Source organism: Schistocerca piceifrons, chromosome 1 (genome assembly GCF_021461385.2).
Source record: "Schistocerca piceifrons isolate TAMUIC-IGC-003096 chromosome 1, iqSchPice1.1, whole genome shotgun sequence".
Classification (NCBI taxonomy): domain Eukaryota; kingdom Metazoa; phylum Arthropoda; class Insecta; order Orthoptera; family Acrididae; genus Schistocerca; species Schistocerca piceifrons.
In genome coordinates this window covers 16854483-16878400 of record NC_060138.1, presented here as the reverse complement: position 1 = coordinate 16878400, position 23918 = coordinate 16854483, and the positions used below count along the sequence as shown (strand labels likewise).

The 23918-nt window shown below is 41.0% G+C and overlaps 1 protein-coding gene across 2 annotated transcripts in view; it reads right to left on the bottom strand.

Annotated features, from left to right (window-relative positions):
- The window catches only part of LOC124800608 (kanadaptin), a 267444-nt gene that overhangs the window by 192262 nt on the left and 51264 nt on the right, over window positions 1-23918 (bottom strand). The window lies entirely within an intron of this gene.

Sequence of the window (23918 nt, the reverse complement as noted above, 5' to 3'; positions counted from 1 at the left end):
ATGCCACTATTCACGGCCCAAGTTTAGGACACATTAAAAAAATTTGATTTTGCAAAAAAAGATTCTTCACTGAATGTAATAAATGCAAACCATCACTTTAATTTGTTACAAAAAGTAGATTAATTAATGTTTTATTACTATCTTCTAAGATGAATGCGTGCAAACAGATATTCACCAGTGCTGTAAATTTTTTCAGTCCTGTCTGTATTTTTCAACAGCATATTAAAACATTCAAGCCAAGTTTCATCATAATTCACTCGAGTCACTAACATTGGTTTTGTTTGTCACTGCTCCATATATTACTGATTTGGGGAAATAAACTTTCAGTAACAGCATACAGGTGAAACAAACATTTAACTCAGGATAAAGTGTTTCATAATTGTTAAATCCAGGACAAATAAGTGTCCTAAATTACTTTTGAAAAAATTTGAGACAAAGCTAGAAAAATCATGACTGACAGGGGGGAAGGAGGGGGCAGAAGGTCACCTTAAAGGAGTGCGCCATCTACAGCTCACAGAATATCTAAGTGAGATTCCAGTTTCACTTTCGGCCTATAATGTCCTCACAGTTTGTACAAGTTCCACCAACATAATGAGGCTCCACAGGACCTGGGTGTCAGATCTGGTCTGTACCAACCATTCTACACACTGTGTTAACTGTCGGTGGAGGTGGCCAGTCAATAACTAACATGTAAATATTAGGAAAAAAGTAAAAACTTAATGTATATGTGAACATTTTGCTGCCAATCGTACCTCTCTACCAATTCCTATTTCTAAAACACATGTGATCAGCATGATAAAGATCATTTTGGAATGTATGTATACAGGAAGGTGTCTAAGTGTGTTTGCTGCAGCATTTTAACAGACCAAAACAAAGGAACTATCTACGGCTTGGTCTGCATTTAATGAATTTTAACTAAAGTTTATTACAATCTCTTTATTTCCAATCAACTGAATGTTCACAGGTATGAAAAAAGGTTTGGATAAACCCCAGACAGTTGTATAAAAATCCCTCCAGTATGATTCTGGGCACCCTCAATGCTAGAGGAAATCTGGAAACACTACAGTCTTAGTTGGAGATGCAAAGGTGAGTTTATGGTTCCATTTAGGGTATATGAAGAAGAAAGGAACCTCAGCTGATTTTAGTGACAGTTTGCATTCCATTTTATAGGCAATGTCTGATGAGGTCCGCAAATGTAGAATCATTTGAATATTCAGCCATTTATTTGTGTACAAGGTAAATATTTTGTACAGAAAATTGCATCACCAGCTACATATGCACACCCCACATTTTCTGTTTTACAGATAGTGTTACAGCTAAAAAAATCACAAGCACATATTTTCAGGGCTATCTATCTGGTATTAGGAAACCTCTTATATTAAAGAGTTTTTCTGTTTAAATGGTTATTTTCTGCTTTTTAGTCTTGTGTGTGTGTGTGAAATCTTTCAATTGATTTAAAACATTCTGATGAGATTACTTGAGGTTTATTTCGGTTTCTGAGTCAATCGATATACTGCTTCCTCCAATGCATATCTCGCGAAAATATCGTGAATGTAAAAATTAGAGAGAATTGAGTTCACAGACAAGCTTGGCAGCAATCGTTCTTCACTGCGAAACATTCGTGAAATAGTATGGGTACAGGTTATACCTAACAGTTGGACTAAACTATTAATTGGATCATTTTACTGACCCCCCCCCCCCCCCCCCCCCCCCCCGACTCAGAAGACATAGTTGCTGAATACTTCAAAGAAAAATTGAGTACCCCACTCATACAATTAGTCAGAGGTGACTTCAATCTACTCTCGATATGCTGGAAAAATTATACATTTAAAGCCAGCGGCAGGCATGAAATGTCATCCGAAATTGTACTGGATGCTTTCTCAAAAAATTATTTTGAACAATCAGTTCCTGAGCCCACTCGAAGCGTGAATGCTTGCAAAAGCATACTTTACCTCTTAGCAACAAATAATCCTGGACAAATAGTGAGTATCGTGACGAATACAGGGATTGCAGCAGTTGCTGCTAGGCTGAATACCGTAATGCCTATGACCATCAAAAAGAAACACAAAGTATATCTATTTAAAAAAGCTGATAAAAATGCTCTAACGCCATTTTAAGAGACAGTCTTCACTCCTTCTGATATGATCATGTAAGGGTAGAAAAGTTGTGGAATGATTTCAAAGAGATAGTATCAACAGCAATTGAGATATACACTCCTGGAAATTGAAATAAGAACACAGTGAATTCATTGTCCCAGGAAGGGGAAACTTTATTGACACATTCCTGGGGTCAGATACATCACATGATCACACTGACAGAACCACAGACACATAGACACAGGCAACAGAGCATGCACAATGTCGGCACTAGTACAGTGTATATCCACCTTTCGCAGCAATGCAGGCTGCTATTCTCCCATGGAGACGATCGTAGAGATGCTGGATGTAGTCCTGTGGAACGGCTTGCCATGCCATTTCCACCTGGCGCCTCAGTTGAACCAGCGTTCGTGCTGGACGTGCAGACCGCGTGAGATGACGCTTCATCCAGTCCCAAACATGCTCAATGGGGGACAGATCCGGAGATCTTGCTGGCCAGGGTAGTTGACTTACACCTTCTAGAGCACGTTGGGTGGCACGGGATACATGCGGACGTGCATTGTCCTGTTGGAACTGCAAGTTCCCTTGCCGGTCTAGGAATGGTAGAACGATGGGTTCGATGACGGTTTGGATGTACCGTGCACTATTCAGTGTCCCCTCGACGATCACCAGTGGTGTACGGTCAGTGTAGGAGATCGCTCCCCACACCATGATGCCGGGTGTTGGCCCTGTGTGCCTCGGTCGTATGCAGTCCTGATTGTGGCGCTCACCTGCACGGCGCCAAACACGCATACGACCATCATTGGCACCAAGGCAGAAGCGACTCTCATCGCTGAAGACGACACGTCTCCATTCGTCCCTCCATTCACGCCTGTCGCGACACCACTGGAGGCGGGCTGCACGATGTTGGGGCGTGAGCGGAAGACGGCCTAACGGTGTGCGGGACCGTAGCCCAGCTTCATGGAGACGGTTGCGAATGGTCCTCGCCGATACCCCAGGAGCAACAGTGTCCCTAATTTGCTGGGAACTGGCGGTGCGGTCCCCTACGGCACTGCGTAGGATCCTACGGTCTTGGCGTGCATCCGTGCGTCGCTGCGGTCCGGTCCCAGGTCGACGGGCACGTGCACCTTCCGCCGACCACTGGCGACAACATCGATGTACTGTGGAGACCTCACGCCCCACGTGTTGAGCAATTCGGCGGTACGTCCACCCGGCCTCCCGCATGCCCACTATACGCCCTCGCTCAAAGTCCGTCAACTGCACATACGGTTCACGTCCACGCTGTCGCGGCGTGCTACCAGTGTTAAAGACTGCGATGGAGCTCCGTATGCCACGGCAAACTGGCTGACACTGACGGCGGCGGTGCACAAATGCTGCGCAGCTAGCGCCATTCGACGGCCAACACCGCGGTTCCTGGTGTGTCCGCTGTGCCGTGCGTGTGATCATTGCTTGTACAGCCCTCTCGCAGTGTCCGGAGCAAGTATGGTGGGTCTGACACACCGGTGTCAATGTGTTCTTTTTTCCATTTCCAGGAGTGTATATACCACATAAATTAATAAATGATGATACTGATCCCCCATGGTACACAAAACAGGTCAGATTGCTGTTGCAGAAGCAGTGAAAAAAGCATGCCAAATTTAAAAGAATGCAAAATCCCCAAGACTGGCAAAGTTTTGCAGAAGTTCGAAATATAGCACATACTTCAATGCGAGATCGTTTCAATAAGTTCCACAATGAAATTCTGTCTCAAAATCTGGCAGAAAACCCAAAGAGATTCTGGTCATACACAAAACACACCAGTGGAAAGACACAATCAATACCTCCACTGCACGATAACAATGGTGAAGTTACTGATGGCCGTGCCACTAAAGCAGCGTTATTGCACACGGTTTTCCGAAACTCCTTCACCAAACAAGACGAAGTAAATATTCCTGAATTCCAATCATGAACAACTGCCAAGATGAGAAACATAGAAGTAGATATCCTTGGTGTAAGAAAGCAGACCGAGCGAGGTGGCGCAGTGGTTAGCACACTGGACTCGCATTCGGGAGGACGACGGTTCAATCCCGTCTCCAGCCACCCTGATTTAGGTTTTCCGTGATTTCCATAAATCGTTTCAGGCAAATGCCGGGATGGTTCCTTTGAAAGGGCATGGCCGATTTCCTTCCCATCCTTCCCTAACCCGAGCTTGCGCTCCGTCTCTAATGACCTCGTTGTCGACGGGACGTTAAAACAACACTAACCTAACCTAACCTAACCTAAGAAAGCAGTTTAAATCACTTAATAAAGCCAAGGCCTCTGGTCCAGATTGTATACCTGTCAGGTTCGTATCAGATAATGCTGATACAATAGCTCCATATTTAGCAAATATATACAACCACTCGCTCACAGAAAGATCCGTACCTAAAGACTGGAAAATTGCTCAACTCACACCATTATTCAAAAAGAAGTAGGAGTAATCCACTGAATTACAGGCTCATATCACTAATGTCAATTTGCAGTAGCATTGTGGAATGTATACTGTGTTCGAACATTATGAAGTACCTCGAAGAAAACGATTTATTGACACACAGTACAGATTCAGAAAATATTGTTCTTATGAAACACAACTAACTCATTACTCGTTATACTCATGAAGTAATGAGTGCTATCGACTAGGGATGTCAAATTGATTCCATACTTTTAGATTTCCAGAAGGCTTTCGACACCGTTCCTCACAAGCGTCTTCTAATCAAACTGCAGTTGTGTGACTGGATTCGTGATTTCCTGTCAGAAAGTTCACAGTTCGAGTAAAACAGAAGTAATATCTGGCATTCCCAAAGGAAGTGTTATAGGCCCTCCCTCTATTGTTCCTGATTTATATTAACGATTTAGGCGACAATCTGAGTAGCCGTCTTAGATTGTTTGCAGATGATGCTGTCATTTACTGACTTGTACAGTCATCAGATGACCAAAACAAACTGCAAAATGATTTAGATAAGATATTTGTATGGTGTGAAAGGTGGCAATTGACCTTGAATAAAGAAAAATGTGAAGTAATTCACATGTGTACTAAAAGAAATTACGCAATAAGTCACACAAATCTGAAGGCTGTAAATTCAACTAAATACTCAGGGATTACAATTACAAATAACCTAAATTGGAACAATCACATAAATAATGTTGTGGGTAGGGCAAACCAAAGACTGCAATTCATTGGCAGAACACTTAGAAGGTGCAACAGGTCTACTAAAGAGACTGCTTGCACCACGCTTGTCCACCCTGTTCGGAAGTATTGCTGTGCAGTGTGGGATCCGCATCAGGTGGGACTGAAAGATGACATCGAAAAAGTTCAAAGAAAAGCAGCTCGTTTTGTACTGTAGAAAAATATGGGAGATAGTACCACAAACATGATATGTGAATGGGAGTGGCAATCATTAAAACAAAGGCATTTTTCGTTGCGGCGGGACCTTCTCATGAAATTTCAATCACCAGTTTTCTCCTCTGATTGCAAAAACATTCTGATTGCACCCACCTGCATAGGGAGAAATGATCATCACAATAAAACAACAGAAATTAGGGGTTGCACAGAAAAATTTAAGTGCTTGTTTTTCCCATGCACCGTTCGAGAGTGGAAAAGTAGAGAGAGAGCTTGAAGGTGGTTCACTGAACCCACTGCCAGCCTTGTCTAATTGAACCTTGTGAATAGCACAGTAATCATGTAGATGTAGATGTAGATTCATGATTGGAAAAAGAAAACAGAGAAATAGCAGTGGTGCACTATGTACCTACTCTCTGCAACACACTAACACACTAGAAAGCGAGTGAGTTAATATTGAAGTATCATCCAATTCTCAGCTGAGCTAAGTTGAAAGTTTCAAGTCTCTAGCTTATTGGGAAGCTAGTTTTAAATCAATTGCAAAATTTGTACCACAAAACAGACATGAAACCAATCTAATAAAAACTTGTTAAAAAGTGATTGTTCATTTATATATACACGAATTTTTAGTGCAGCACCAGATATTGAACATTTAAAACCAACCAAAAATTAATATTTAATGCCACACATACGAAAATTAATATTTCAGTAGGTAAATACATTACATTAATTTTGAATGTACTTTACTTCACAAATATACTTTTTATTTACATCTCCATGCAATAGGATACTTTTATTTGACTCTAAAAAAGTTGTCAACCCTTGTCACGTTTCACATATAATCGAAAAGGCTGACAGAGTATGCAAATAAAATCACTCAGACCTGACAAGTGAGTGAAAACATTCATATAATGGCTGAAACCGATGGAGACTTACATCCGCTGGTTGTCTCGCATTGAGTGAAACCACTCAAACATGCTGAGTGAGTGAAAATATTCACATAGCTGACGGGACTGCAGAGTAGTTTCATTCGGTTGTTTCATTTGACTGAAAAAACTGACTGAAAGAAAAAACTATTGACTGACCAATCGATTGTTAAAAACAGTCAACCATCCCATCACTACAAAGGAGACAGGCTTTTGGCAAAAATCTCCATAAGTTCTTGACCAATTTTCCTCAAATTTTTACACTTTTTTTTATGTTGGACAGACATAGACTACGTGGCATATGCTGTAAAGATCACATCTATACTACCACATACAGAAAAGTCATTTAACTTTGTTACTCAATATCTCAAAAAGTTCTTTACCAGTTTACTTTAAATTTTTACACGATAGTCTCATAAATGTTAAGATACACAAGGGCTATATATCTTTTTAATACATATCATAGACACAATTTAATTTTATTTAAATGTATATATAAAAAATCTACTAACCCAGCAGTGACAGAACACATACATAAAAGACCATTGTGATTGGCAAGCTTCTGGAGCCAGTGGCTCCTTCTTCAGGCAGAAGGGTTGAAGGGGAAGGAAGAAGGGTGAAGGAAAAGGACTGGAGAGATCTAGGGAAAAGGGGTATATTACTGGAACGTCACCCGGAACTGTGGGTCAGGGGAGACTTATTGCACAGGATGAGAAGGAAAGTCATTCCATCTCATCCCCTGACCCACAGTTCTGGGTGTCTTCCCCGAAATCTACCCTTTTCCCTAGGTCTCTCCAGTACTTTTCCTTTACTCCTCTTCCCTCCCTTTCAACTCTTTTGCCTGAAGAAGGAGCTACTGGCTCTGAAAGCTTGTCTAATCGAACCTTCTTTTATGTGTGTGTGTTCTCCCGCCACTTGGTGAGTAGATTTTTGATCTATCAAATTAAATTTATTTTGTCAAAACTTGATTGTTTTCATTGTTATATCATGTATAAATATAAACACACATATAATAATTGGCCTGCTACATGTTAGATAATACAATAAAATAAAAGATGGTAATGTACCAGAATGATGTTTTAAATGTTAATTGTAGTGACATTAGCAAAAGGCCTATTTCAGCATTATCACCATCATCAGGCTATCTGCAACCAAATACACTTTGTTAAAAGTTGTAACATTATAACTAATAACAATTTTCCTTTGCTGTATGTTAATACTTACTTTCATACTGCATTGTGGCGCTGTCGCTGTCTTATAATCTTACTGTTGCATAGGTTATTTTCAACTGCAGCCAAGTTTTAAAATATTTATCTTAATCTCTATTAACTGCTGTTGTTCACAAATGTAAGCTAGGTCTTTTATCGCTTGTAGAGTGTTATTACAAATGATTGAAGCGATTTCACAGCTCTACAATAACTTTATTATTTGAGATATTTTCACAATGCTTTGCACACACATACAAACACTCGAAAAAGTTTTTTTAGGCATTCACAAATGTTCAATATGTGCCCCTTTAGCGATTCGGCAGACATCAAGCCGATAATCAAGTTCCTCCCACACTCGGCGCAGCATGTCCCCATCAATGAGTTCGAAAGCATCGTTGATGCGAGCTCGCAGTTCTGGCACGTTTCTTGGTAGAGGAGGTTTAAACACTGAATCTTTCACATAACCCCACAGAAAGAAATCGCATGGGGTTAAGTCGGGAGAGCATGGAGGCCATGACATGAATTGCTGATCTTGATCTCCACCACGACCGATCCATCGGTTTTCCAATCTCCTGTTTAAGAAATGCCGAACATCATGATGGAAGTGGGGTGGAGCACCATCCTGTTGAAAGATGAAGTCGGCGCTGTCGGTCTCCAGTTGTGGCATGAGCCAATTTTCCAGCATGTCCAGATACACGTGTCCTGTAACGTTTTTTTCGCAGAAGAAAAAGGGGCTGTAAACTTTAAACCGTGGGATTGCACAAAACACGTTAACTTTTGGTGAATTGCGAATTTGCTGCATGAATGCGTGAGGATTCTCTACCGCCCAGATTCGCACATTGTGTCTGTTCACTTCACCATTAAGAAAAAATGTTGCTTCATCACTGAAAACAAGTTTCGCACTGAACGCATCCTCTTCCATGAGCTGTTGCAACCGCGCCGAAAAGTTCAAAGCGTTTGACTTTGTCATCGGGTGTCAGGGCTTGTAGCAATTGTAAACGGTAAGGCTTCTGCTTTAGCCTTTTCTGTAAGATTTTCCAAACCGTCGGCTGTGGTACGTTTAGCTCCCTGCTTGCTTTATTCGTCGACTTCCGCGGGCTACGCGTGAAACTTGCCTGCACGCGTTCAACCGTTTCTTCGCTCACTGCAGGCCGACCCGTTGATTTCCCCTTACAGAGGCATCCAGAAGCTTCAAACTGCGCATACCATCGCCGAATGGAGTTAGCAGTTGGTGGATCTTTGTTGAACTTCGTCCTGAAGTGTTGTTGCACTATTATGACTGACTGATGTGAGTGCATTTCAAGCACGACATACGCTTTCTCGGCTCCTGTCGCCATTTTGTCTCACTGCGCTCTCGAGCGCTCTGGCGGCAGAAACCTGAAGTGCGGCTTCAGCCGAACAAAACTTTATGAGTTTTTCTACGTATCTGTAGTGTGTCGTGATCATATGTCAATGAATGGAGCTACAGTGAATTTATGAAATCGCTTCAATCATTTGTAATAGCCCTGTATATACTGTTGTGGTTTTGACAGATTTGATGAAGAGAGAATCCAGTGATGCTGTACGGTTACAATCTGTTTATTCTTTTGTAATAATCTATGGTGTGGTATTATAATCTTTGTAATGTTTTTGTAGTGTGTATATGTTTTTATTTATTACGACTAACCTGAGTAAAGCTACTTGATTTCAACAAAGTTATCTAGAAAATTTTTATGTTTTAGGTCTATTTGTTTGTCTAATATTTTATCAGGGTCAGTCTGTGAGTGTGTATAGATTCTGATTTCTTCCAAAACGTTCATTTTAAATCCCTTTGGTGTCACATGTAGGATTTTCATTGTGTTTCTTATGTGATCAGCTTCATGGTTTTCTGTTTTTAAATGATTGAAAAATGTGGACTGGTTTGTGTCGCTAATTCTTGTGTGTCTTCTCTACCTAATTTCGAAGTTTCTGCTTGCCTGTTCTGTATGGAATTTATCACAGATTTTACAATTTATTTTATATATGCCTGGTTGTGTGTGTAGTAGTAGTTTTGTTTTGTTTTGATGTTGTGTCTGGTTCTGTATGCAAATATAACTGCCGTCTTCTTTAGTAATGTGCTTAGTTCACTGGATATTTGTACTATGTAAGTTTGTGGTATGTATTTCAACTTTTGTTTTGCGCATATTTCTTTCATTGATTTTATGTCGCTATAGATTTAAGTGGATTTAAGCTTAAGACATTTGGATCGAAGCTATTTTGTTGAGCTTCGTGAGAAAGGACTGCCAATTCTTTTTGTATGTCTTTATGTTCTAAAGGTAGATTTATTAGTCTGTTAATCTGTATGTTAAAGTATGCATATCTGATTCTTTTCGGGTGGCATATGTTAGCATTAATAATTTTGTCTGACATTATGTGCTTTAGGGGTATACTTCAAATCTGTGCTCAATGTTACTATATTTGATTGTCAGATCCAAAACATTTATAGTTTTAATGGTTTTTAGGTGCCACTGCGAATCTTATTTTTGTGTGTAGTACAGTAACTGTTGTGTCAGTGTTAGATCCATCCACTAGCAGCAGAATATCATCAATGCACCGGAAATAGTATACTATTGCCTCTGTCACTTGTTGCTGAACTTTTTTACCCACTATTTCCAAAAAATTTTCACACAATACTGTAATAAACTTTCAGATACACATAGGTCGCATTTTTTTTAAATATATGGTATATAACCATATATATATAGTATATAAAGGGGAAAATTGTTGCATATAACACCAAAAGGGATTTAAAATATTTTGGAAGAAATCAGAATCTATATACACACACGGACAGACCCTGATGAAATATTAAACGAACAAACAGACCTAAATCATAAAAATTTTCTACATAACTTTAGTGAAATCTTACAGCTCGATTCAAGTTGGTCATATTAAATAAAAACACAGATATATACACTACAAAAACAAGATTATAATCCCATGCCACAGATAATTACACATGAATAAACAAACTGTAACCATACAGCATCACAGGATTAGATCTCAATTGTAGGTGTCAAACCCACAACAGTATATACAAGCAATAACATCCTAGCTTACATTTGCAAACAACAGCAGTTAAAAGAGATTAAGATAAATATTTAAAAATTTGGCTGTAGTTCAAAACAACCTATGCAATAGTAAGATAATAAGACAGCAACATCGCGAAAATGCAATACGAAAGTAAGTACTAGCACACAGTAAAACAAATTTGTTAATAGTTTTAATGTTACAACGTTTAACAAAGCTTATTTGGTTGCAGATAGACTGATAACAGCAATAATGCTGAAATAGGCCTATTGCTAATGTAGTTGCAATTAACAATTATAGCAGCATTCTAGTACAGTACCATCATTTATTTTATTTACATTTAAAAATAATAATAATAATAATAATATCTCGAATAAATGTTTCGACAGACTTAGGTTGCAATTTTTAGTGTATAGTATATAACTATCTAAAATAATAATAATAATAAAGATTTTATTGTCTTTAGGCCATTACAGCAATTGACAACGTCGAATGAAGATACAATTTATAATACAATGTGATAAGGTATTGACCTATTGAAATATTTTAGCTTATATTACAATAAATGTACAGTGGATCATCTGTTGGATTACTGCATTTTACAGTTGAAGAATTCATTGATATCATAGAACGGGTTGGCAATAAACCATTCATGCAGTCTTTCTTCGAATGTATGTTCAGGAAGATCCTGTATAGCATGTGGGACCTTATTAAATAGTCTGTGTCCTGTGACTTCATAGCTATTTATTGATTTTGATAATCTGTGGTAAGGCGTGTATAAGTGTTTGATGCTTCTTGTGTTGTAACAACGTACATTTTCTCTACGTTCCACATCTTGTAGGTTCTTCTTCGTAAAGATTAAGACACTGTATATATAGAGGTTTATTACTGTCATAATTTTTTGTTTAGTAGATAAGGGTTTGCAGTGAGCCTTATGTGAAGAATTTGTAATTGTCCTAATGGCTTTCTTCTGCAATAATAGGATGTCATGTATATGACTACAGTTACCCCACAAGATAATTCCATAGGATATTATACTTTGCAAAAATGCAAAATAAGATGATCTGATGTATGTTTCAGGTACACAATTTCTGAGTAGTCTTAATAAATAAATTACTCTAGATAGCTTACTACTAACATAGTTTACATGTTGGCCCCAGGATAACTTTTTGTCTAAATAAACTCCCAGGAATTTAACAGAACTATGGTCATCAGATAGTGGCTTGTCTCTTAGAGTGAAGATTATCTGCTGATTTTTTATTTTCATTTAGCAGGAAACCATTTGCTCTGAACCAATATGTTGTGTGAGTGAGTGTATTTTCAGCACAGGTTTTAAGATCATTATGATTGTTACCGCTATGAAGAAAAGTCGTATCATCTGCATACAATACAGTGGTGGATCCAATAAACGAGGGGAGGTCATTGATCATTATCAGAAACAGGAAGGGGCCCAGTATATACTAAATAAAGGGGAAAAATTGATAACAAGAATCTCAAAAACTTCTTAAATGATTTACTTCAAATTCTTATTCTAATAAATGTTCGGTTGGACATGGTTACATATTTTTTCAAACAACAATGTACAGGTTTACTGTTAAACTTAAACCTGCTTATGAGGAAGAAAATGCTGTGCTGTGAAAATATGTAGTTTCACTTCCTTTCTCACAGTCACTTTTAACAGAAAATGGGAAAGCTGTATTTATGGCTTATCAGCTTACGGTCAAGAATACTAAGACTATGGAATATGAATCACCCCAAACTCTGTGATCCTACACGTTTGCAGATTAAAACTATGTGAAATATTGTCACTGGAGCTACTGTCACCACAGATCCAGCCGCTGGGGAGCTGTCTCTCTCATACCACATATACCAATGATCCCAGCAAATCATTTTAAGTGACTTCAGGTGAAAGTTTTGCTATCAACAACACTAGGCTCAAGACCGATGATACAGGGAAAGAGGAGATGGACAGCATATGGGGAGGACATGGACATAGAGAGGGGGAAGGAGGATGTAGACAGAGAGGGGGGTCGAGAAGGACACAGAGGGAGATATGGGGAGGAGGTAACAGATAATTCCCATACATATTTAGCAATTGTGAAGCACTGCTGGGTTCACTAGTAATATACAAAAGGAAAGCATTGTTACCAAAAATCTCAAAAAATTCTTGACAGATTCACTTCAAATTTTTACATAGTAACATAACAAATGTATGTGTGTGTGTGTGTGTGTGTGTGTGTGTGTGTGTGTGTGTGTGTAAAGAGGAAATGTTAGCAAAAATCTCGAAACATTACTGACCAATTTACTTGAAATTTTTACACATTACTTTAATAAAAATTTGGATGAACATAGGCTACATATTTTTAATAATTTTTAATATATGTAATACATAAATATTCCTATAAAAACTTGTTAGTAAAGATCTATAAAAGTTCTTGATAGATTAATTCAAATTTTTCATGAGAACTCTTAAAAATGTTTAGACCAATTTAGGCTACTATTTCTTAATATACATGCAATAAAAAGGGGAAGCACTGTTAGCAAATATCTCAAAAAGTTCTTGACCAATCTATTTCAAATTTTTACATATATAACATATAAATGAAAAATGCCGTTAGCAAAAATATCAAAAACGTTCTTGACTGACTTATTTCAAATTTTTCCATGGAACTCTAATAGCCATCTGGATAGACACTAGCTTGGCTAAGTGGAAACGAAATTAGCACAAAATCTGAAAAGTGCTTGACGAATTTACTTCAAATTATTACACGACGCTCTAACAAATATTCATACTGATAAGGCCATATATTTGTATAAACACCAACTTGCAGGTTTTCTGCTAAAGCGAACTGAAAGAAAGAGAATGCTGTGCTGTGAAAATTTCCTGTTTTATTAACATTTTCACTGTCAGTTTTAACTATGATAGTAAGGCAATTAAACCATTACACATAAGATCTCCCTTAAATTTAATGTTAAATAAAAATTGTATCCAAAATAATGTGTAGTTTTGTTTACTTCCTTGCGGTTTGGTTTAAACAGAAGACAGGAAAGTAGTTTCTACAACTTACTGGCTTACGACCAGAATGGTACCACAGAATTTGGTCATTTGAAATGTTGTAAGTGTAATAACTTCAAGTTGAATAAATATATTTCAAGGAAGACGCAATACATGGAAGTCAAAGATCAAGTAAACAGAGTAAGCCGTGTGTACACTTTAACAATCAAATCATAACTGAGTCCAAGTCTAGCTGGCTGGCTGGCTGCTTAGCCTTTGAATTTTTTGCACAGGTCTTGATGTAGGTGGCCTGTAGATTGCTAACGTCCATAGGTGTTGTTTGACTGGCCATAAAGTCTCGAGGAGGAGGCTTCCCGTACGACGGAAGTGTCCCCGATGATAACGGGTCGAGACGACAGGAGACGTGGGGGTCGAATCTGCTGGGGCCCCGTGCACCAATCTGCCCGTTGCGGTAAGTCCGATTGTTATAACAGGAGACATGGGCAATGTGTCCGCGTCCGTAGGAGAAGGAAGCGAGTAGAGTTGCTCCTACAGATGATGGTCATCTGGTTCCTGCATGGGCACGTCTCCTGGTGGCGCACAGTTCTTGTGCTGGCAACGATATGATGGTGAGAGGATTGTGTTGTGAGTAATGAGAGATAACAGTATCCCAAGCAGCAGGTAGAGCCGAAGGTGGTGTAGCGGCATCTGGAACAGGCGTAGCCGGCACACGAGGCCGAAGCTGGTCCGAATGACGCACTGCAACACCCGTGTCCGTCTGGATTTCATACAGGCGTCGGCCACGGTGTCGTAAGATGTGGCCAGGACTCCATTTTGGCCACCTGCCGTATCCCCGTACCCACACAAGGTCGTCGGTGGTGAACCGGCCAAGCAAAGGCGCCCGCGGCCGTAAGGTGGAAGGCCGCAGAAGATGAAGTAGCGTGCGGGGCTGTCGGCCATGTAAGAGCTCAGCCGGGTTGTGGTCGCCCATGGGGGTGAAGCGGTAAGAAGCCAGAAATTGGAGAAGTGCATCATCAGCAGCAGAAGAAGTCAGAGTTTCCTCATCTGAGCCTTAAATGTGCGGACCAGTTGTTGAGCCTCACCCTTTGACTGTGGATGGAACGGAGGGGCCGTGACATGCATGACGCTGTGACAGGCACAAAAATCTGCAAAATCGGAAGAGGCAAATTGCCGACCATTATCAGTAACGAGAGTAGAGGGAAGGCCTTCCAAAGAGAAAATGCGAGCCAGAGCATTGGTGGTTGCTACGGTGGTAAGCGACGTGCAACGGACAATGAAAGGAAAGTTAGAGTAGGCGCCAGTAACGAGAAGCCAATAAGTACCTAAAAAAGGTCCCGCGAAGTCAGCATGAATACACTCCCAGGGCTTCTCAGGCGAAGGTCACGGTGACAAAGAAGACTTCGGGGCGGCGGCCTGTGATGCACAAGGGCCGCAGGCAGGGACCATGTGTGCGATTTCAGAGTCGATGCCAGGCTAGTACACATGACGGCGCACCAGAGATTTTGTGCGAGACACACCCCAGTGCCCTTGGTGAAGGAGGCGCAAGACCGAAGCACACAAAGACACAGGTACCACAACACGCGGCGAAGCACTGTCGGTAGAAAGGAGGATACCACCATCCCTAGTCGTGAGGCGCTAACGGAAAGCATAGTAGTTCCGCAACGGATCAGAAGCCTTAGCAGATGGACGATCTGGCCAACCCTTCTGAATACAGCGTAAAATCCGGGAGAGGGTAGGGTCAGAACCCGTAGCAGCTGCCAGCTGGTCCCCGGTGATGGGAAGCCCGTCCACAACCCGCTGCTCGGCAACATCCAGGTGGAAACACAAAAGGTCGTCCCTATCAAATGCCAGATCAGGACCATGGGAAGGCGAGAAAGTGCATCAGCATTCGCATGCTGAGCCGTCGGCCAGAAATGAATCTCATAATTGAAACGAGACAAGTAAAGAGCCCAACACTGGAGGCGGTGTTTGGCCTTGTCGGGAAGTGACGTTGTTGGATGGAACAAGGAAACAAGTGGTTTGTGATCCGTAACAAGATGAAATTTGGATCCATAGAGAAAAACACCAAACTTATGAAGAGCATAAATTATGGCCAAAGCTTCTTTTTCAATTTGAGAATACTTTTGTTGTGCATCCGTGAGCGTTTTGGAGGCATAAGCAATGGGTCCCCCCCCCCCCCCCCCCCCCCTCCCCATGAACCATGGACCTTGCCGTTGGTGGGGAGGCTTGCGTGCCTCAGCGATACAGATAGCCGTACCGTTGGTGCAACCACAACGGAGGGGTATCTGTTGAGAGGCCAGACAAACGTGTGGTTCCTGAAGAGGGGCAGCAGCCTTTTCAGTAGTTGCAAGGGCAACAGTCTGGATGATTCACTGATCTGGCCTTGTAACAATAACCATAACGGCCTTGCTGTGCTGGTACTGCGAATGGCTGAAAGCAAGGGGAAACTACAGCCGTAATTTTTCCCAAGGGCATGCAGCTTTACTGTATGATTAAATGATGATGGCGTCCTCTTGGGTAAAATATTCCGGAAGTAAAATAGTCCCCCATTCGGATCTCCGGGCGGGGACTACTGAAGAGGATATCGTTATCAGGAGAAAGAAAACTGGCGTTCTACGGATCGGAGGGTGGAATGTCAGATCCCTTAATCGGGCAGGTAGGTTAGAAAATTTAAAAAGGGAAATGGATAGGCTGAAGTTAGATATAGTGGGAATTAGTGAAGTTCGGTGGCAGGAGGAACAAGACTTCTGGTCAGGTGACTACAGGGTTATAAATACAAAATCAAATAGGGGTAATGCAGGAGTAGGTTTAATAATGAATAGGAAAATAGGAATGCGGGTAAGCTACTACAAACAGCATAGTGAACACATTATTGTGGCCAAGATAGATACGAAGCCCACACCTACTACAGTAGTACAAGTTTATATGCCAACTAGCTCAACAGATGACGAAGAAATTGAAGAAATGTATGATGAAATAAAAGAAATTATTCAGATAGTGAAGGGAGACGAAAATTTAATAGTCATGGGTGACTGGAATTCGAGTGTAGGGAAAGGGAGAGATGGAAACGTAGTAGGTGAATATGGATTGGGGCTAAGAAATGAAAGAGGAAGCCGCCTGGTAGAATTTTGCACAGAGCACAACATAATCATAGCTAACACTTGGTTTAAGAATCATGAAAGAAGGTTGTATACATGGATGAACCCTGGAGATACTAAAAGGTATCAGATAGATTATATAATGGTAAGACAGAGATTTAGGAACCAGATTTTAAATTGTAAGACATTTCCAGGGGCAGATGTGGACTCTGACCACAATCTATTGGTTATGACCTGTAGATTAAAACTGAAGAAACTGCAAAAAGGTGGGAATTTAAGGAGATGGGACCTGGATAAACTGACTAAACCAGAGGTTGTACAGAGTTTCAGAGAGAGCATAAGGGAACAATTGACAAGAATGGGGGAAAGAAATACAGTAGAAGAAGAATGGGTAGCTTTGAGGGATGAAGTAGTGAAGGCAGCAGAGGATCAAGTAGGTAAAAAGACGAGGGCTAGTAGAAATCCTTGGGTAACAGAAGAAATATTGAATCTAATTGATGAAAGGAGAAAATATAAAAATGCAGTAAATGAAGCAGGCAAAAAGGAATACAAACGTCTCAAAAATGAGATCGACAGGAAGTGCAAAATGGCTAAGCAGGGATGGCTAGAGGACAAATGTAAGGATGTAGAGGCTTATCTCACTAGGGGTACAATAGATACTGCCTACAGGAAAATTAAAGAGACCTTTGGAGATAAGAGAACGACTTGTATGAATATCAAGAGCTCAGATGGAAACCCAATTCTAAGCAAAGAAGGGAAAGCAGAAAGGTGGAAGGAGTATATAGAGGGTCTATACAAGGGCAATGTACTTGAGGACAATATTATGGAAATGGAAGAGGATGTACATGTACATGAAATGGGAGATACGATACTGCGTGAAGAGTTTGACAGAGCACTGAAAGACCTGAGTCGAAACAAGGCCCCCGGAGTAGACAACATTCCATTGGAACTACTGACGGCCTTGGGAGAGCCAGTCCTGACAAAAACTCTACCATCTGGTCAGCAAGATGTATGAAACAGGCGAAACACCCTCAGACTTCAAGAAGAATATAATAATACCAATCCCAAAAAAAGCAGGTGTTGACAGATCTGAAAATTACCGAACAATCAGTTCAATAAGCCACAGCTGCAAAATACTAACACAAATTCTTTACAGATGAATGGAACAACTAGTAGAAGCCGACCTCGGGGAAGATCAGTTTGGATTCCGTAGAAACACTGCAACACGTGAGGCAATACTGACCTTACGACTTATCTTAGAAGAAAGATTAAGGAAAGGCAAACATACCTTTATAGCATTTGTAGACTTAGAGAAAGCTTTTGACAATGTTGACTGGAATACTCTCTTTCAAATTCTAAACGTGGCACGGGTAAAATACAGGGAGCGAAAGGCTATTTACAATTTGTACAGAAACCAGATGGCAGTTATTAGAGTCGAGGGACATGAAAGGGAAGCAGTGGTTGGGAAAGGAGTGAGACAGGGTTGTAGCCTCTCCCCGATGTTATTCAATCTGTATATTGAGCAAGCAGTAAAGCAAACAAAAGAAAAATTCGGAGTAGGTATTAAAATCCATGGAGAAGAAATAAAAACTTTGAGGTTCACCGATGACATTGTAATTCTGTCAGAGACAGCAAACGACTTGGAAGAGCAGTTGAATTGAATGGACAGTGTCTTGAAAGGACGATATAAGATGATCATCAACAAAAGCAAAACTAGGATAATGGAACGTAATCGAATTAAGTCGGGTGATGCTGAGGGAATTAGATTAGGAAATGAGACACTTAAAGTAGTAAAGGAGTTTTGCTATTTGGGGAGCAAAATAACTGATGATGGTCGAAGTAGAGAGGATATAAAATGTAGACTGGTAATGGCAAGGAAAGTGTTTCTGAAGAAGAGAAATTTGTTAACATCGAGTATAGATTTAAGTGTCAGGAAGTCATTTCTGAAAGTATTTGTATGGAGTGTAGCCATGTATGGAAGTGAAGCATGGACGATAAATAGTTTGGACAAGAAGAGAATAGAAGCTTTCGAAATGTGCTGCTACAGAAGAATGGTGAAGATTAGATGGGTAGATCACATAACTAATGAGGAGGTACTGAATAGGATTGGGGAGAAGAGAAGTTTGTGGCACAACTTGTCTAGAAGAAGGGATCGGTTGGTGGGCATATTCTGAGGCATCAAGGGATCACCAATTTAGTATTGGAGGGCAGCGTGGAGGGTAAAAATCATAGAGGGAGGCCAAGAGATGAATACACTAAGCAGATTCAGAAGGATGTAGGTTGCAGTAGGTACTGGGAGATGAAGAGGCTTGCACAGGATAGAGTAGCATGGAGAGCTGCATCAAACCAGTCTCAAGACTGAAGACCACAACAACAACAACAACAAGCAATGGGTTGTTCGGAACCGTCAGAAAAACGGTGCGCAAGGACTGCACTGACCCCGTATTGAGAGGCGTCCATGGCAAGAACAAGATGTTGGCCAGGTTGATAAGTAACCAGGCACGGGGCCTGTTTCAGCATAGTCTTCGATTTCTGGAAAGCCGCATCGCATGACGCGGACCAGTGAAAAGGCACATTTTTATGCAACAGGCGATGCAACAGCTGAGCCACTGAAGCAGCAGACGGTAAAAACTTGTGATAGTATGCTATTTTCCCCAAGAAGGCCTGCAATTCCTTAACAGATGTAGGGCGAGGAAGGGCATCGATCGCAGCAACAGTTTGCTGAAGCGGATGAATACCATCCCGAGAGAGAGTTGAAACCCCAAGTACGTGATAGATGCCTGAAAAAATTTTGATTTCTGAAGATTACACTTAAGACCGGCAGTCTGTAAGACATGAAAAAGATTTTGAAGATGTTCGTCAGTGGTGGAGTCAGTGACAACAATGTCGTCCTGGTAATTTATACACCCAAGGACAGTGAGCAATAATTGTTCCAAGAATCGCTGAAAGAGAGCAGGGGCGCTGGCAACCCCGAATGGCAATCGTTGGTATTGATAGAGTCCGAAAGGTGTATTAAAAGGACCAGAAATTGCCGGGAAGCAGCGTCGAGAAGAAGTTGATGATAAGCTTCTGACAGGTCAAGTTTAGAAAAATAATGGCCTCCAGCAAGTTTAGTGAACAGTTCTTCAGGTCGAGGCATAGGGTAAGAGCCGATAAGGCATTGAGCATTTACAGTGGCTTTGAAATCGACACAGAGACGAATATCACCATTTGGCTTAACAACGACAACGACAGGAGAGGCCCACTCACTGGAAGTGACAGGAAGCAAGACCCCTGAAGCAGTGAGACAATCCAGCTCCCGTATGACCTGATCATGAAGGGCCACAGTAATGGGCAGAGCCCGAAAAAACTAAGGCCGAGCAGTGGGTTTGAGCGTGATATGAGCTTCAAAGTCGTTTGCACGGCCTAACCCAGGAGAAAAAAAGGGACAAAAATTTCGTCAACAAGGAATCCAATTGAGCATAAGGAATAGCATCAGAGACGATATTGACGAAGTCATCTATGGAGAACCCAAAAATGCGAAAGGCATCAAAACCAAAAAGATTCTCCGTGTTACTATGGTCGACCAGAAATATGGGAACAGTGCGAACGACAGATTTGTAAGATACCTCAGCATCAAATTGTCCCAAGAGAGAAATCTTCTGTTTATTGTAAGTCCGTAATTGCCTAGTGACAGGTAACACGACTGGAGAACCCAACTGAAGATACGTCTGAGAATTGATGATAGTGGCAGCAGAACCAGTATCCACCTGCATGTGAACATCTCGACCAAGTATTTGGACAATGAGGAATAACTTCCCTGAAAGGGAAGAAGTACAACTGACAGACAACACAGAATCAGAATCAGCGTCATGTTCATGAACATCATGTATGCGGTCGGATTTGCAAACGGATGACACATTACCCTGTTTTTTGCATTTGTGACAATGTTGAGGACAATCTTCTCATGAATGTTTCGTAGAACACCACGGACATGAAGGAAGTTGCCGTGGGCTTTGCTGCAGTTTCTTAGAGGTTTGTTTACGGTTAGTCCGAGGCTGCGCTCGGGAGCGTACGGTGGCCACGGCGGCCGGTGGGGACACGCCACACGCTTCGTCAACATCGCACAGAGGTTACATTTCCCCGACGTTGCCCCATGCCTCTATTTGCGCTCCAGCAGCATGAGAAATCTCAAAAGACTGAGCGATGGATAGGACTTGATCTAGAGATGGATTTGCCAACTGAAGGGCACGTTGCCTAACTTCTTTGTCGGGCGCCGATCGGATAATAGCATCCCGTACCATGGAGTCGGTGTAGGATTCTTTTTGAACTTAAGTAACAAATTGACACTTTCTACTGAGGTCGTAAAGTTCAGCAGCCCAAGCGCAATAGGACTGATTCGGTTTGAAAGATCGGCGAGTCACAACAGTAAGGCTACCCATTTGCACATTAAAACTATGCAAAATACTGTCACCAAAGCCGCGGTCCTCGTGAACCGAGGACCTTACCATTGGTGCAATGTCTTGGATGCCCCAATGATACAAATAGCCATAACATAGGTGCAACCACAATGGAGGCCAGATAAACATGTGGTTTCTGATACAGTCGTACGATTTTTGGTTCATACTTCTGGGACGAATACATTCTGGCACCAGGACGCCTTTACACAAAGAAAAATTGTTTTGCGGTCAGAGATGCCAGGCAGGGATAGCAGTCTTACGCGCATTCCGGGCGAGCCTATGGTGATGGTGGACTGGACAACAGAGGGCAGAGTTAGTCGTGTAGTGAGAGCCAGGCGGTTGCTAGTTGCGGACGGCAGTGCAGGACGTGTCTGAGTGATGGGTCACCGGTCCTGAGGTGGCTGTTTGGTCGGCAGATGGCAGGGAGTGTATCGCTTCAGAATTAGAGCCTCGCACTCCTACCGTCAGCATCGGTTTGGAATTTGAACTGGGTTGTTCACCTCGACTGGAACAGTAATTCGTCTGTCTGTGCAGGTTCATTCTGAAAACTGAACCGTTTTTCGTTAGCAAGCCTTGGGAGCATTTTTCATCTGGGACAAATCACATTGGATGTTGCCCCAAAGAGCAAGTTGGGATTATCATTGACTGTAGTGTCACGAAATTGTGCCCTGGCAGTCTTCTGCAAATTTCCACGTATGTGTGGCTAATTGGGTTTCTGGGGTGTGTAAATCATGTTGAACTTTGTGCATGACGTCCTATAGAAGTGATGTCAGATGCACGGAAATTTCGTGATTGTGGATAAATGTTCTCCAGTTCCACCGACCAAAAGCTCCATGTAAGGGAGTTAGTTAATTTCTACGATTACAAAGCTGTCAGTCAATCCTGTCAAGGTATAACTGTATTGTTCCAAATTGCCTCATGTTCAAGAGGCAGGGAGAACATAAAATTGGTTAAGACTGGTAGTGATAATTTGTTGTTTACAGAGTTTGTCCTCAGCCTGGGACTGTAGTACAGTGAGCCGCGTATTGATGTATCTGGTACGGAGGAAAGGTTAATTTGTGTGCAGCCGCATCAGCACATGTTATCCTTCAGTGAATTGTAATTAAGTTTTGTTATTGATTCTTCTATAACTACCGTAACATTGGTTTCCTCACAACTGGATTGGTTGAACTGACATCAAATCACTAACAAGTCAGTATCCCTACAGCCAGTTACGATGCACTAACGTTTCTGAACTTAAGCTTATTTCATTTAGAAACAATACCTTAGATTATTTCAGATTTTTAAGGTTAATGGTTTTAATGTTTAAAGAAAAAGGAAACTTGGGTAACCTCGAATGTCAGTGATTATTCTAAATACCTTTGATTATTGTGATTATTTTATAGGTTATTGGTTCCGATGTTGAATGGAAATGAAATTTTGGGCAATGTAGAATTTCAGTAACTTTCTTTAAATCTTTTGGAGGATTTTACATTCTAATAAATTTGTATGATATTAATGTTTTTAAGGATTATTGTTTTAATGTTTTAAGGGAAAAAGTATGAAGTTTCTGTACACCTGTGTATGCCTGTGTAAACTAAGTAAACCAATAAGTGTTGAGTTACTGTGCTCAGCCACTTACCACACCAGAAACTTTGTGTTCTCCCTTTACCAGCTCCAAAGGTTACCTCCTCTTTCGTATCCTTAAAGAAGGTATCAGTTCCTGAAGAGGAGCAGTAGCCTTTTCAGTAGTTGTAGGGGCTGGATGATTGTCTGATCTGTCCTTGGAACATCAACCAAAATGGCCTTCCTGTGCTGGAACTGCCAACAGCTCAAAGCTAGGGGAAACTACAGCTGATGATGGTGTCCTCTTGGGTAAAATATTCTGCAGGTAATATACCCCTCCCATTTGGATCTCTGGATGGCGACTACCCAGGAGGATGTCATCATCAGGAGAAACAAAACTGAACTTCTGTGGTATGGAGCATAGAGTATTAGATCACTTAACCATGCAAGTCGGTCAGAAAATTTAAAAAGACAAATAGATAGCCTGAAGTTAGATATAGTGGGAATTAGAGAAATTCGATGGCAGGAGGAACAGGACTTCTGGTCAGAAAATATTGGATTATCAATACAAAATCAAATAGGGGTAAGTATTAGTAGGTTTAATAATGAATAAGAAAATAGGAATGGGGGTAAGCTACTACGAACAGCATAGTCAACACATTATTCTAGCAAAGACTGTCACTAATCTCATGCCCACCACAGTAGAATATGTGTATATGCCAACCAGATACGCAGATGAGGAAGAGATTGAAGAAATGTATGATAAGATAAAAGAAATTATTCAGATGGTTAAGGGATTTGGAAATTTAATTGTGAAGGGGGAAAGGGGACTAGAATTTGGCAGTAGGAAAAAGAAAGAGAAGGAAAAATAGTAGGTGAATATGGACTGGAGGAAAGGAATGAAAAAGGAAGTCGCCTGGTAAAATTTTCCACAGAGCATAATTTGGTTTAAGAAGAAAGAAGGCATGGAAGAGACCTGGAGAGACTGGAAGTTTCCAGATTAATTATACAATAGTTAGACAGAGATTTAGGAACCAGAGTTTAAATTGTAGGACATTTCAAGGGACAGATGTGGATTCTGATCACAATTTATTGGCTACGAACTGTAGATTACAAATGATGAAATTGGAAAGATGTAGGAAATTAAGGACATGGAATCTGGATATGTTGAAAGAACCAGAGGT